This window comes from Pelophylax lessonae (assembly GCF_965119305.1).
Source record: "Pelophylax lessonae genome assembly, chromosome: 4".
Lineage (NCBI taxonomy): Eukaryota > Metazoa > Chordata > Amphibia > Anura > Ranidae > Pelophylax > Pelophylax lessonae.
In genome coordinates, this window is record NC_138771.1 from 160,725,555 (window position 1) to 160,740,605 (window position 15,051).

Here is a 15,051-nt window from a genome sequence, read left to right on the forward strand (position 1 = left end):
GGATTTCCCATGCCTGCTCCTTTTGCACGTGATGTCACAAAATTAGACTGATTTCTAGCAGCAGATGTGGTTAGGTGTAAATTCATACCATTTAAAGCGAAACTACACTGCATTTGAGCACCACAAAACAAAAATGATGTTTAGTTAATTTTTATTATTAAAAGCAAACTCATCCATCCATCTCCGTGCTTTATTATACTGAGAAATAATTTTGAAAAACACCCACTAGCATTTTTGGTCGTGGCCATCTTGAGTAAGGGCAGATGATTCATGTAGCATTTACATCCTGGAATCTCTGATTGTCCCATTGCGGACCGGAGGTTGCTGTTGTTGTATATGACAAGCTCTGATGTCTTTGTCAGCATGTGAATATAATACTTACTATCCTTTTACAAAATAAAAGGCATGTTTTAAGGATAATGCACTAGGCCGATGAGCCCTCTGTCTTGTTTTGTGGTCTCAGTGTTCCCACACTTTCCCAGTCTTATGAGGGCTGGAAGACGAAGCATATACAAGAATGCCAGGAAGAAAATATAGTCAACTGCTATTTATGGGCCCACTTTCAAGGGCATGAGATTTGATGTTTGATTTCTACTCAGATGCATGCAGTAGGGTGTGCTGATCTTGGAAAACCTTTCATCCCCTCCTGAAGACTCCTGGAATATATTACATAATTTGCCCAAGCCTGTAAACCAGGAAACTGGGGAAATGTAAAAAAAAAGTTTAAAACACATAAATATGACAAACTTTCATATCTATTTACTAATGCTATCAATATAAGGATTACAATAGTCAATGTTGATTAAGAGAGTGAAGCTCCACTTTGGACACTGGTGTGTCCCTGTTGCTTCTTTAGGGACCAAGGACTTTTGGTGGGGGGACTATGAAGCCCCAAACTGTAGTGCTACTAGGACTGCAGCTGCATGGGCTGGGCTTTAACTGGTGATGGCACAGCTCCAATGAGCAGAGTTGCTTCCAGGTAAGAAGGGGAGGAGAGAAATAAAGAGCCAGCCATAGGGCACTTTGACAGGGCTGCATTTGCAGCCACACCCATGGCCAAAGGAGAGCTAGACCACATCCCAGGAGACAAGACACTGTAATTGGCTGCAGTGTAGCTTGGGAAAGAAGTAAGGCCTCCCATGAAGAGAGGAAAGACTGTCGGGCGTCTCTTGGCATTGTGGACAATGTAGTTCCTAGGAGACAGTCTCAGATAACTGAAATGAGAATGTGCTGTTGCATTCGCATGGAGGCCACATCGGTCGGAGTGATTAAGCAAGCTGGAGAAGAGGGCATTACTGGTTTCATAAGAGGTTGCTGCTACATATCCCAGAGTCCCCCCAATGCCAAAGTTTGCAGTCATTAGAGAGCAGGAGGACTGCATAGAAGTCAGAGGTCATTGGCCACAACCTTCTTACCCTCTACATAGATTGACAGCACCCCCTTATCCAGGAATTCTTTTGGGAATGTATGCCCTTAACAGTGGGATACAAATAAACCTGGGTGCTCTAACACAGAACATAGGGCTCCAACATGTATTACCACACTGGCCAGAGGCAGGGGTTTTGTGGTATTGTACAAATCTGCTATACCTTGTACTGATTCATTGCTGTTTCTGTCTTTTTTTTTTCATTACTGTCTTATTGGGCATATAGCTCAAGTAAATCCTCCTTTTTAACCTTGGTGTTTAAGAGGGTGTGGCATTGCTGGAAGGGTTTTAAATGATGTGTCGCTGTGCCTATACCCTTAATGAAGTGTGTTAATCAATGTGACATCCCATAACTACTCCTGTGTAATAATCTATGAACGCTAGAAGGGTCATTGCCACCTGGAATAAGGGGACCAATACATCCATAGCTACATAGGGGTTAAATGCTACATTTGATTCTTGTGTAATTTAGGTTAAGGAGTAGAGCAAATATTTATTAAAAAGTATGTTTGGGTGTTATATTGGCTATACACAAAATGATCAGTCATAGATTTAATCATTTGGGCTGAAAACAATCATCATATTAAAGAAAGGAGCAATTTGGAACAAATTGGTGAAACTTGCCCATTTTTTTCCTTCTGGGCCAATAGTTTACATTTTGATGCACTGTATACATCACTGTGTACATGTTTATATTTTACAAAAAAAGGGAAGAGATACAGTGTAGGACTTTACTGGTACCAAAAATAAAAGGGATGGCTGTATGTCATGACTCATTAGTATAAAACATCAGTATTTATTACAAAATATAAAAAAATACATAAAAACACAAAAAAATTCTCTCATAATATACATAAGTGATATGACTTTTAAACCATCTCTGCTAATCATCCAAGAGTTTGACGCGCTTCACAATAAATCGCTTCCTCAAAAAAAAAAAAAAAAAATCTTAGATTAAACAAGAAATTCACAAATATAAAACAAAACTATCATTCTGAGCACACAGTGATTCATTTGGTAGTAATATAGGAGATACAAATTGAAGATATTAATAAAATGACATACAATATCTCACAAAAGTGAATACACCCCTCACATTTTTGTAAATATTTTATTATACCTTTTCATGTGACAACACTGAAGAAATTACACTTTGCTACAATGTAAAGTAGTGAGTGTAAAGCTTGTATAACAGTGTAAATATACTGTCCCCTCAAAATACCTCAATACACAGCCATTAATGTCTAAACCACTGGTAACAAAAGTGAGTACGCCCCTAAGCAAAAATGTCCAAATTGGGCCCAGTTAGCCATTCTCCCTCCCCGGGGTCATGTGGCTAGTTGGTGTTACAAGGTCTCAGGTGTGAATGGGGAGCAGCTGTATTAAATTTGGTGTTATCACTCTCTCTCTCTCATACTGGTCACTGGAAGTTTAACATGGCACCTCATGGCAAAGAACTCTCTGAGGATCTGAAAAAAAAGAATTGTTGCTCTACATAAAGATGGCCTAGTCTATCAGAAGTATGCCAAGGCCCTGAAACTGAGCTGCAGCATGGTGGCCAAGACCATACAGCGGTTTAACAGGACAGGTTCCACTCAGAACAGTTGAGTGCACATGCTCAGCATCATATCCAGAGGTTGTCTTTGGGAAATAGTCGTATGAGTGCTGCCAGCATTGCTGCAGAGGTTGAAGGGGTGGGAGGTCAGCCTTTCAGTGCTCAGACCATATGCCGCCCCCTGTATCAAATTGGTCTGCATGGCTGTCGTCGCAAAAGGAAGCCTCTTCTAAAGATGATGCACAAGAAAGACTGCAAACAGTTTGCTGAAGACAAGCAAACTAAGGACATGGATTACTGGAACCATGTACTGTGGACTGATGCGACCAAGATAAACCTATTTATATAGAGGGTTGGTGAAATTCTCGCGCTGTCTTCTCTAATTGTTGTCTACAAAATAGGCACCTTTAATGCTGCAGGTACTAAAATTGGTAACCTACACAATAAAGATAAATAAAGTTGGGGGGAGTACCGCGCTTTAAAAGTGCTTTAAATAACATAAATAAAATATATATATATGTAAATAAGTGCCAAAGTGCTTCTTAAATAATATTAAAATTGATGTGTCTTAATGTATACAATAATACAATCCGATATAATTTATACAGTAAATATAATAGGTGATGAAATATTCATAAAAAAATATAAATCTTATTGAAACCAACTATATCAATCCATTATACAGTGAAAAATTTATATAAAATTAAGATCGGTGACTTATTTAAATATAAAAAGTGCTCTAAATAAGTGATAACCAATAAAGTGCTAAAGTGTCCTTTTAAAATTATTTTTATAAATATATAATGTGATGAACACAATCTTCTTAATCCAAATTTCACATGCAGGTGCTTCGTGCGGTGCCCACTAGGTGTCCTAAGCGCTCACCTCACTGCTCCTTTAAAAGAGCCTTATGTTGTATTCCCCAGTATGCTGTTCCTTCCTCCTTATTGGCATATATGTACCATTATAAATCCTTGATTATATCTCCCTTGTAAATGCAGCTATCTTCCAGGGGATATAAGCGGTTCTTTGTATCTCCAAAAAAATCAAATTGGGCCCAACATAGTGAAGTACGTCCCATAAATTTTATTTAAAAAAAGATAGAGTAACACTCACATTGCTTTTCGTCTTGTTTCAAGCATAACATACAATCCTTTGCCGATACGTCACTTCCGGTTTAGCTATCCTACGCGTTACGCTGCGTCATCACGCAGCTTCTTCCAGGGATACCTGCCTTCCGTTGTGACGTCCTAAATATCAGATTATCGTGGGAGATCAGCAATGTTGAAGCAAAGTACCTAGATCTGTCTACAGCTCCGCACACAGCCCTATCCCCTGATCTAGGTACTTTGCTTCAACATTGCTGATCTCCCACGATAATCTGATATTTAGGACGTCACAACGGAAGGCAGGTATCCCTGGAAGAAGCTGCGTGATGACGCAGCGTAACGCGTAGGATAGCTAAACCGGAAGTGACGTATCGGCAAAGGATTGTATGTTATGCTTGAAACAAGACGAAAAGCAATGTGAGTGTTACTCTATCTTTTTTTAAATAAAATTTATGGGACGTACTTCACTATGTTGGGCCCAATTTGATTTTTTTGGAGATACAAAGAACCGCTTATATCCCCTGGAAGATAGCTGCATTTACAAGGGAGATATAATCAAGGATTTATAATGGTACATATATGCCAATAAGGAGGAAGGAACAGCATACTGGGGAATACAACATAAGGCTCTTTTAAAGGAGCAGTGAGGTGAGCGCTTAGGACACCTAGTGGGCACCGCACGAAGCACCTGCATGTGAAATTTGGATTAAGAAGATTGTGTTCATCACATTATATATTTATAAAAATAATTTTAAAAGGACACTTTAGCACTTTATTGGTTATCACTTATTTAGAGCACTTTTTATATTTAAATAAGTCACCGATCTTAATTTTATATAAATTTTTCACTGTATAATGGATTGATATAGTTGGTTTCAATAAGATTTATATTTTTTTATGAATATTTCATCACCTATTATATTTACTGTATAAATTATATCGGATTGTATTATTGTATACATTAAGACACATCAATTTTAATATTATTTAAGAAGCACTTTGGCACTTATTTACATATATATATATTTTATTTATGTTATTTAAAGCACTTTTAAAGCGCGGTACTCCCCCCAACTTTATTTAAGATAAACCTATTTGGTTCAGATAGTGTCAAGCGTGCGTGGCGACAACCAGGTGAGGAGTACCTAAACAAGTGTGTCTTGGCTACAGTCAAGCATGGTGGTGGGAGTGTCATGGTCTGGGGCTGCATCAGTGGTGCCAGCACTGGGGAGCTACAGTTCATTGAGGGAACCATTTATGCCAACATGTACTGTGACATACTGAAGCAGAGCATGATTCCCTCCCTTCGGTGAGTGGACCACAGGACAGTATTCCAACATGATAACAACCCCAAAAACACCTCCATGATGACCACTGCCTTGCTAAAGAAGCTGAGGGTAAAGGTGATGGCCTGGCCATGCATGTCTCCAGACCTAAACCCCATTGAGCATCTGTGGGGCTTCCTCAAACGGGAGGTGGAGGAGCGCAAGGTCTCTAACATCCACCAGCTCCGGGATGTCATCATGAAGGAGTGAAAGAGGACTCCAGTGGCAACCTGTGAAGCTCTGGTGAACTCCATACACAAGAGGGTTAAGTCAATGCTGGAAAATAATGGTGGCCACACAAATTATTGACACTTTGGGTCCAATTTGGAAATTTTGACTTAGGGGTGTACTCACTTTTGTTGCCAGCGGATTAAACATTAATGGCAGTGTGTTGAGTTATTTTGAGGGGACAGCAAATTTACACTGTTATACAAGCTGTACACTCACTACTTTACATTGTGTCATTTCTTAAGTGTTGTCACATGAAAAGAAATAATAAAATATTTACAAAAATGTGAGGGGTGCACTCACTTTTGTAAGATACTTTATGATAAAACAATAGAATTCAAGCAGGACAAGTTTTGCTAAAGTGCTTTTAGGCCACTCTGCAGAGTGCTGTAGACAACATATCCTTGTAGGTACACAGTGCCCAAGACACTAGGGATAAAATATATACTGAACAAAATTATAAATGCAACACTTGTTTTTGCCCCCATTTTTCATGAGCTGAACTCAAAGATAAAAGAAAACCGGGATTCCTCCGTTAAGAGAACACCTCTCCGAAGTGCCAGACGCCAACAAATGTGAGCATGTGCCCACTCAAGTCGGTTAGGACAACAAACGGCAGTCAGGTTGAGACCCCGATGAGGACGACAAGCATGCAGTTTAGCTTACCTGAGACAGTTTCTGACAGTTTGTGCAGAAATTCTTTGGTTATGCAAACCGATTGTTGCAGCAGCTGTCCGGATTGCTGGTCTCAGACGATCTTGGAGGTGAAGATGCTGGATGTAGAGGTCCTGGGCTGGTGTGGTAACAGGTGATCTGCGGTTATGAGGCCAGTTGGATGTACTGCCAAATTCTCTGAAACACCTTTAGAGATGGCTTATGGTAGAGAAATTAATATTCAATTCACGGGCAACAGCTCTGGAGGACATTCCTGCAGTCAGCATGCCAATTGCACGCTCCCTCAAAACTTGCAACATCTGTAGTATTTTGCTGTGTGATAAAACTGCACATTTTAGAGTGGACTTTTATTGTGGCCAGCGTAGGTCACACCTGTGCAATAATCATGCTGTCTAATCAGCACCTGTGGGGTGGATGGATTATCTCGGCAAAAGAGAAGTGCTCACTAACGCAGATTTAGACAGATTTGTGAACTTAATTTGAGAGAAATAGGCTTTTTGTGTACAAGGGTTTATTCACCTTCAAAATCAGTTCAGAGGGCTAAAATAATGTTGGAAATATATCAGTTAAGAACTGATTTGTGATTGATTGCTAGTGGTTGCACATCATTACTCTGTGCCCTACTGACAAAATTGGCATATAATACATATAGGCAAAAGTATTTATTTTGTTTTATACATACAGCCTTATCTAAGAAGGACATTACGTAAAAAAAATTAAGGTAATTTCTTTTACCATTTCCCACCCTCCTGCTGCGCTCCTTTAACTGAGTCTTAATGTGGGATCAGGGTGGATTTCCTGATCACATGAACACTGTGATTGGCTGTAATAGTGGCTACATAATCGGAAGCCCATCCTGCCAGCTCCCTATCATAGCTAGCTTGGTAACTGTGCTAGGAGTACACAGTGGCTGTGCTCCTCATACAGAGGTGTCAGCCACCATGAATGCATAAGTGTGGTGTGTGGGCATTAAAGTTCAACTTCGGGCAAATAAAAAAACTTTTCTCTTGCAGGGGTTGTGCATGCAGTGAAAGGGCTAATTGTTTGTTTATGTATAGATGAGATGAACAATAAAAGGAAATATGCTTATCTGATCCTCTGCTCCTCCTCACAGCTAGACCAGTCCCCACAGCTTTTGCACTCTAGCAGTCTAGGATCCTGATGTCATCCAGAACAGAGTAACAGAGTAGGGTACATATCCCTTCTCTTGATGTGAGGACACTAAGGGAATAGTATGTAAAAATGTTTTTCCTCTCCCCTGGACTAAGACAGAAACTAACCCTTGCAGGATGGGTAAACCCTCACTGCAAGAAAAATAAAATGTTCAGCCTGGAGTTGGGCTTTATAGCGGTAGTAAACTGCACCTGAAAACGTAGCCCTCCAGTGGCGCACTGTCACCGCTAAAGGGACTTCCATCTTCACCCAGTCTTCCTTCCAGGTTCACAGGCTTCGGTCAAGTGAATGCCTGAGCTGGTGATGATGTCACTCCCATGCATGGGCGCAGTGTGACTGTTAATGGTACGGCTCTGAAGGAACAACGCGGTTCACATTTAGAAGATATTTAATGTACCAATAGGTAAGCCTTATTATAGGCTTATCTACAGTGTAGGTAAAAATCATACAAAGAAGTTTACTCCCACATTAAGATTCACCCTCCTGATCGCCACATTTATGTGTTATGTGGTCAGCAAGAGGTAAGGAATAGAGTCTATTCTTTTTCCAAAAAACATGTCTCCTAAACTCACTAAATAAGGCAAAGCTGTGTTTTCTTTGAAAAACCAATCATGTTCTAAGAAAATCTCTCTTTTTTGTTTTTTTAATTTGTGTCCCACATAGTTGGATAATCAAATTAAACATAGCTTCCCATTATATACTAACAGCCAGTTTGCTAAGTTAACAGCATCTTAAACACTTTGCCACCCTAGATTGAGGCCTGTCTTACTTCTCCACATTTCCAGATATGAGTATTTGATGAGAATGTAGATATCTATTTCATGTTCTATATATATGTCTAACAACACAAAGGCACAAAATATGTACAAAGGTACAAAATAATAAATGCTTTGTCTGTTTTTTTAATATGAACCTTTTTATGTATTCTTAAGATTTCAGATGCTATACTCTCTACTAAAAAAAAAAGGCTCAGAGTTTTTGCACCATTACTTTTAGCTACATGCCATTAATTTCTGGCTTATAGTGCTGTGCCAAAGATTTATACAATCGGGCCTCAGAGCACACAGTGGTGCAGTTCATGGCTTAAATTTACAATAGCTGGAAACAACACAATACATTATTCATGTACACCCTCTTGTGATTTATAAACTCCATATTCTACAGAGTTAATTATGTAGCCTAATGTGTTTTTATTATGCAAGTTATGTTGATCTATGTTTATTACTAGTTTTTTGGAAGTGTTTTTCAGAGGAAGAATTATTCTCAGAGGGTCAAGAAGAAGAAAATAAACGCATCTGGCACAAAAAAAAAGTGTAATTGTAGTTATAGAGGCATGACTGAATGGACCATTTGTGGTACAATGATCTCACAGTTTAAAATCTATGCATGCTACAAGTACAATCCCATTGTTTTGCTGCTTTAGCGAAGCCCATTTTCACACACTGCTGCATCCCAATATTCCTTATAGATCTGCTTGGTTAAAACATTAGGGGGAACAAAAAGAGCGTGTAAAATATCTCTGTTACAGAATGCATAAACTTGTTTCCTGATTCTTAAAAAAAAAGTTTAGCTTTTTTGTTTAAATGATAAAAATGGTAAATTATGATGGAATGCCAGGAGGAATTTGTTGTGGCAACATAACAAAGCAGTCCTGGAGATAAACAGAAATGAAAGCTTAACAATTAAATCTTTCCATGCTGGCTTCAGTAGCACTTATGCTCAAATTGGAAAAATATGGAGAACATTTGCATTTCCCATGTACAAGAATAAGATGCAAATTTGTGACAGAGTCTAGAGTGCACAATGGTTTAAAAAACAAGAATATTTAGAATTTATTGAGAACAACCAGATATGATATAGATGAGACCACTGTAATCAAAAAACAATTTGTTTCAAAATATCTATAAAATATATCCATGTTATTTTTTTAAATTAAAATTACAGCTTTTTTGTGAAAAATATCTAGTTGTTTCACATCTAGTCACAAGTCACTTCATGTCACAAGTAAGCAGGTCTGAAGTAGCTAAAACTGTATATTTTTTATTATTATGACTCTATCCATGCAGTGTCAGCAGTAGATTACAGATGATCATGTTGTGAGGTCAAAAAATATTTGATACTTCAGACTAATAACAAGCACAGATAAAAAAAAGTTGATTGATTTGGTAAAGTAAGTTTTGGGACTGTGAGTTGATGTCCTGACTAAGAGTACAATACATTTTTTTTCTTTAAAGTATATGTAAACCCATCACTAAAATCCCCAAAAGGTTTTAGCATGGTAATGTAATTCCAAAAGTTTTTTTTTTTTTTCAATCTTTTTAAATCTACCACTTTCATTACAATATTACTTGGTAAACACCTTTGCTGATGTTTTCCTAACCACTTGCCGACCACCCCACGCAAATTTACTGCGGCAGGGCAGTTTGGCTGCGCATAATGTAGTACTAAGTGATTATGTGCAAGCGGTCTTGCCGCCGAGACCACGCTCCCACTGTGATTAGACACAGTGGGAGTCAGGCAGCGGGAGGAGTGGGTATTATCGCCGCCGGCCTCCTGTGGTCATCACAGAAACTGACAGAAGACCCGCCTGCTTATGTAAACAAAGCAGGCGGGTCTTCTATCACACAGGCAGAGAGAGATCATGAGTTTCAGCTAAGCTGAAACCATGATCTCTGTGTGCCTGTCACAGAGCCCCTTGATCACCCCCAGAATTAACCCCTTCCCTGCCAGTGTCATTTATACAGTAACCGTGCATAATATTTAGGACTGATTACTTTATTAATGTCACTGGTCCACAAAAAGTGTCAAAAATGTCAGTTAGGGGTCCGATCTGTCCGCCGCAATGTTGCAGTCCCGCTAAAAAACCCTGATCACTGCCATTACTAACAAAAAAAAAATCTATCCTGTAGTTTGTAAATGCTATAACTTTTGCGCAAACCAATTAAAATACGCTTTTTGGGATTTTTTTTAACCAAAATTAGGTAGCAGAATACAAATTGGCCTAAAACTGATAAAAAAATTAGATTTTTTAATTTGAGTTAATTGGGAATGTTATATAACAGAAAGTGAAAAATATTGTGTTTTTTTTTTTTCAAAATTGTCGCTCTTTTTTGTTTATAGCGCAAAATCTAAAAACCGCAAAGGTGATTAAATACCACCACAAGAAAGCTCTATTTATGGGGAAAAAAGGACATCAACTGTATTTGGGTACAGTGTCGCAAGACCACGCAATTTTTTGTTAAAGTAACGCAGTGCCGAATTGCAAAAAATGGCCTGGTCATTAACCTCCCTGGCAGTCTGATTATGTCAGAATTTCTGTGTTAAAAGTGGTACATTGTTTTGCATGGAAATATGTTGTTTTATATTTTAGGCCTGTAATTCTTAGGAATAACCTACTTAAATCTGTCCAAACAAGAGTCTAGTAGACATCCTGGGTATGATAAAGTTTGAAACACGAAATCATAAATTATAATAACTTCCCTAGTGGTATTCCCGAGTGTGGCTCGGGGTTAATATAGAGTACCAAAAGCGGTAATCCTGAGCCACACTCGGGATTACCCCACAATAAAACTCACCTTCCCTTGCGATCCCCCGTCATCCTCCCCACCATCCTTCAGCCATCCTCCCGCTGTGTGCTTGGCCGATTGCTGAGCGTTGCGATGCAGGGGGGTGGAACCAGCAGCCATTTCAAAAATGTAAATACACTAAATGACATGATACCAAGTTGTGATCCTAATGGATTACACTGTATCATCTCATTTCACCACGGGAATTTCACCTGGTGGCTTTTCCAGTGCCCTGCCTGTGCTTTTCTAGTCCTTTGTGCCTGGTAAATTGAGAACGACCATGGCGTCCAAAAAGCGCTCTTTTTGTGCGAAAGCACTTTTAGACGAACTGGGAAACAGCGACAGCGAAACTGAGTTACTTGAACTGAGTGATAGGGATTGGTGGGAAAATTCATCATCAGGTACGGAAAGTGACAACAGCGATGATTCTGATGTCTCTTTCTGGCACATCGCTCCGTTGGAAATTCTGTTTGATTTTGGCTAATACTGGCGGAAAATTTAATTAGTAAAGGGAGGAAGGGGATTTCACAGTTTTTATGCCCAGGTAGGTGATAAAAGAGGGGGCGATGGAGAAGAGGGTGGTGGAGGTTCACGGAGGGTTTCTAGGATGGTAGAGAGGGAGGATTTTGCTTTTTGCATAATTAATGCGTAAGCCCGAGCAATTACGAAAGGTGTTAAATGTATGTTTAATAAACGGCATGTCAGCAGCAGGGTCAGAGGTAAACAATAAAATATCATCAGCGAAGAGGGCCAATCGAATCTCTTCACGACCTATTTGCACTCTGTGAAAGGAGGGGTTATGGAGAAGAAAGCGTGAGAGGGGTTCCAGGGCCAAGTTGAAAAGAAGAGGGGACAATGGACAGCCCTGTCTGATACCCTTTGTGAGAGGGATGCTATTGGAGAGGTGATCACTCTCGCACTAGGGGAGGAATACATTGCGGATATCAGATGCAGAAAGGGGCCAGAGAATCCAAAAGCAGAAAGAACCATTTGGAGCCACTGGAAGCTAACATTGTCAAAAGCTTTTTCCGCGTCTAGGGAAATAATAGCTATGTCATCTGCATGGTGTGCCTTAGTGTGTTCAAGAACCACAAGTACTTTCCGTATGTTGGAAGTAGCTAAGCGGCCTTGGGTAAATCCTGCCTGGGAAGGGTGAAGAAGGGAGGGCATTAAGCGAGCTAATCTATTGGCCACGATTTTGGATACGATTTTTGAGTCTAGATTCAATAAAGATATGGGCTGATAAGATCCCGGGTCTATGGCGTCTTTATTGGGCTTGGGAATGAGTTTAATGTGGGCCTGCAGACCAGTAGGCATGTAGGAGTCTCCCTCCATAATTGCTTGGTACGTGGAGGTAAGGGTAGGGGCGAGCAGGGTATTCATTTGTTTTTAAAAGTCTGCAGTATAACCGTCGGGGCCCGGGGCTTTTCCAGAGGATAAGGAGGAGATAACTGATTCAACTTCCTCCTGGGTTATTGGAGCATTAAGGGTGACCAGATGGGAGGGGTCCAGTTGAGGGAGTTGGACCCTCGACAGGAAAGATCGAGCTGCATCGGGGTCAATGGGATCAGGGCCATACAGTGTTGTGTAAAATTGAGCCATGATCGAATTGATTTCTAATGGGTCAGAGGAGAGGTGGCCAGCAGGGGATTTCAGAGCCGAGATGTGTGAGGGGGTAAAAGGGCCCTTGCACATACGGGTGAGAAGCATACTAGTTTTATTACCATACTTAAAATACTGGAGATCAGCTATTGACATGCGGATACTTTCCTGGGTTTTTGGCCATAAGGCAAAGTCGGATTTGGCCTCCTTCCAAGCATTGCGGTTCTCAGGTGTGTTTTGCTGAGAGAGTCGAGCCTGGGCGGCCCTCAGGGAATTGCTTGCCGCTTGAAGACGGTGGTTTGCATTTCACTTGAATGCCACTGTAAAGGCTATGATTTTGCCCCTGAGGACGGCCTTACCGGACTCCCACAGCAGGTTTGGGAGATCAGTATGCGCAGGATTATCAATTATGTAATTAGTCCAGGTTTCCCTGAGGACATCACGAAGGTCGGAATTATTGGCCAAGTATGCAGGGAAGCGCCACAGTGCCGGGGAGGTGCGGGAGGATGACTATGTCAGGCAAGTGGAAATAGGGGAATGGTCTGAGAGGGCCATATCCGCAATATCGGGGTAACGGGTGTGAGGTAGCGCTAATGGGTTAGCCAAGAAATAGTCTATTCTGGACAGGGAGTAATGGGGCAATGAGTAGAATGTAAATTCTCTGCCCAGTGGGTGGGTGACGCGCCAGATATCAGTGAGATGTAACGTGTCTGCAAACTGGGCGAGGAGAGTTGGTCATAGGGGCAGGTTGCATGAGATGGGAGCGAGCCGGAGATTTGTCTTCCACAGGGTTTATTACGGCATTAAAGTCACCAGCCACTAGGAGTGGAAGGTGGGCATAGGGGGCCAGTTTCGAGGCGAGGAGGTGGAAAAAGGTTTTGGTGGGTGGGGGCATAGACGGCCGATAGGACCAGTTCCGTCGTATGAACATGAAGTTTGGCCACTAGCAGTCGACCTTCATCATCAGAGTCAAGCGAGAGGAGTTTGCAGGGCAAATTTTTGTGAATAAGGAGGATCACGCCCGCCTTTCCTTTGGGAGAGGCTGAGCCAAATACTTGGCCCACCCAAAGTTTATGCAGACAGGGGGAAGTTGCAGGAAGGGAGGTGTGTCTCCTGGAGCAGAGCGATGTCTGCCTTAAGGCTTTTTAAATGTCGCAGGATAGCCATAAGCTTGTTGGGGGACCTCAGGCCCTTTACATTCCATGAAATTATTTTCAAATCAAGGGGGGTGGAAGGGAGGAGGACTTGTATATGACATTACATAATGTGTGGCAGGAGGAATTTGAGACGCCGGATTGAGACACCAGCAGATGGGGATGCTGGTGGGGTGAGAAGTATAGCCTATCAAAGTGAGCATGGATCGGACGCTGACTCCTAAAAAAAACATAGTTAAGCAGTAAAATAAAAATAAACATAAAAAGGGGGGTACATACCAACATAAAGGGGGACTTCGCTTTTTTCCTCATGAGCATCTCCATACCTGGCAGCATTACTGTGCGGTCCGCCCACGGGGGACACCACAGTCAAGAGCCACAGGGGGCAGTGGGTGAAGAGCTCGGTTGTCCGGAAAGTTCCAGGCAAGACAATTTCCGTGCTGGTACGGGTCTTGCCGTTTCCGGTAAAGCTGTGGAAAAGAGTAAACAAAAGTGAAAGAGACATGCAGGCAATGAACATATTCCTATGCAGGACCACGAGCATTGCAATTGAGTGGCAACCAGGGACATAAAATGGTTTAGCATTCTAGACCCGCTAACACAGGGGAAGCATGAAACTCAAAACACAATCATCAAACATAATATGGAATAACCTTGAGATAGTAACGTCTTGCGCCTGAAAGCGATAAAAAACAGGATAGGCAATCAGGACAGTCAGCCCTGATGGGAAGTAGATAGGAGGCACTTTCATGAAATCAGTCTATTTAGATTTGTGTGAGAAGTGTCCCCTTTTCGGGAGGGAGGGAGCAGCAGGGGGGTTAGTGTCCATAAATATGTGGAGGCTTGACCGAATATAGTCAGCAGCTTTGTCGGAATGGGTAAAAGATTTAGAATCGCCAGAAGGATCAGTGAAGCGGAGAATGGCAGGGTATGCCAAGGTGAACTTGACACCTTTTTGGAAGAGTGCAGAGCAGGAAGGTTGAAATGCCTTAAGTCGGCGGGCTACCTCCTGGGAGTAATCGGCGAAGAGGATCAGGCAATGTCCATCAAGTTGGAGGTGTTTGGCATTATGGAATGATTTCAGTATAGCGGTTCTGTCAGCATAATTCAGATATCGCACTATCACAGGGCGCGGGGATCAGCGCTCGTTGGAGGGAGAACTGAGGCGATGTGCCCGTTCAATAATGCATGGCGCGGTAATGCCCAGGGCATGTGGGATACGGGCAGTGAAAATGTCA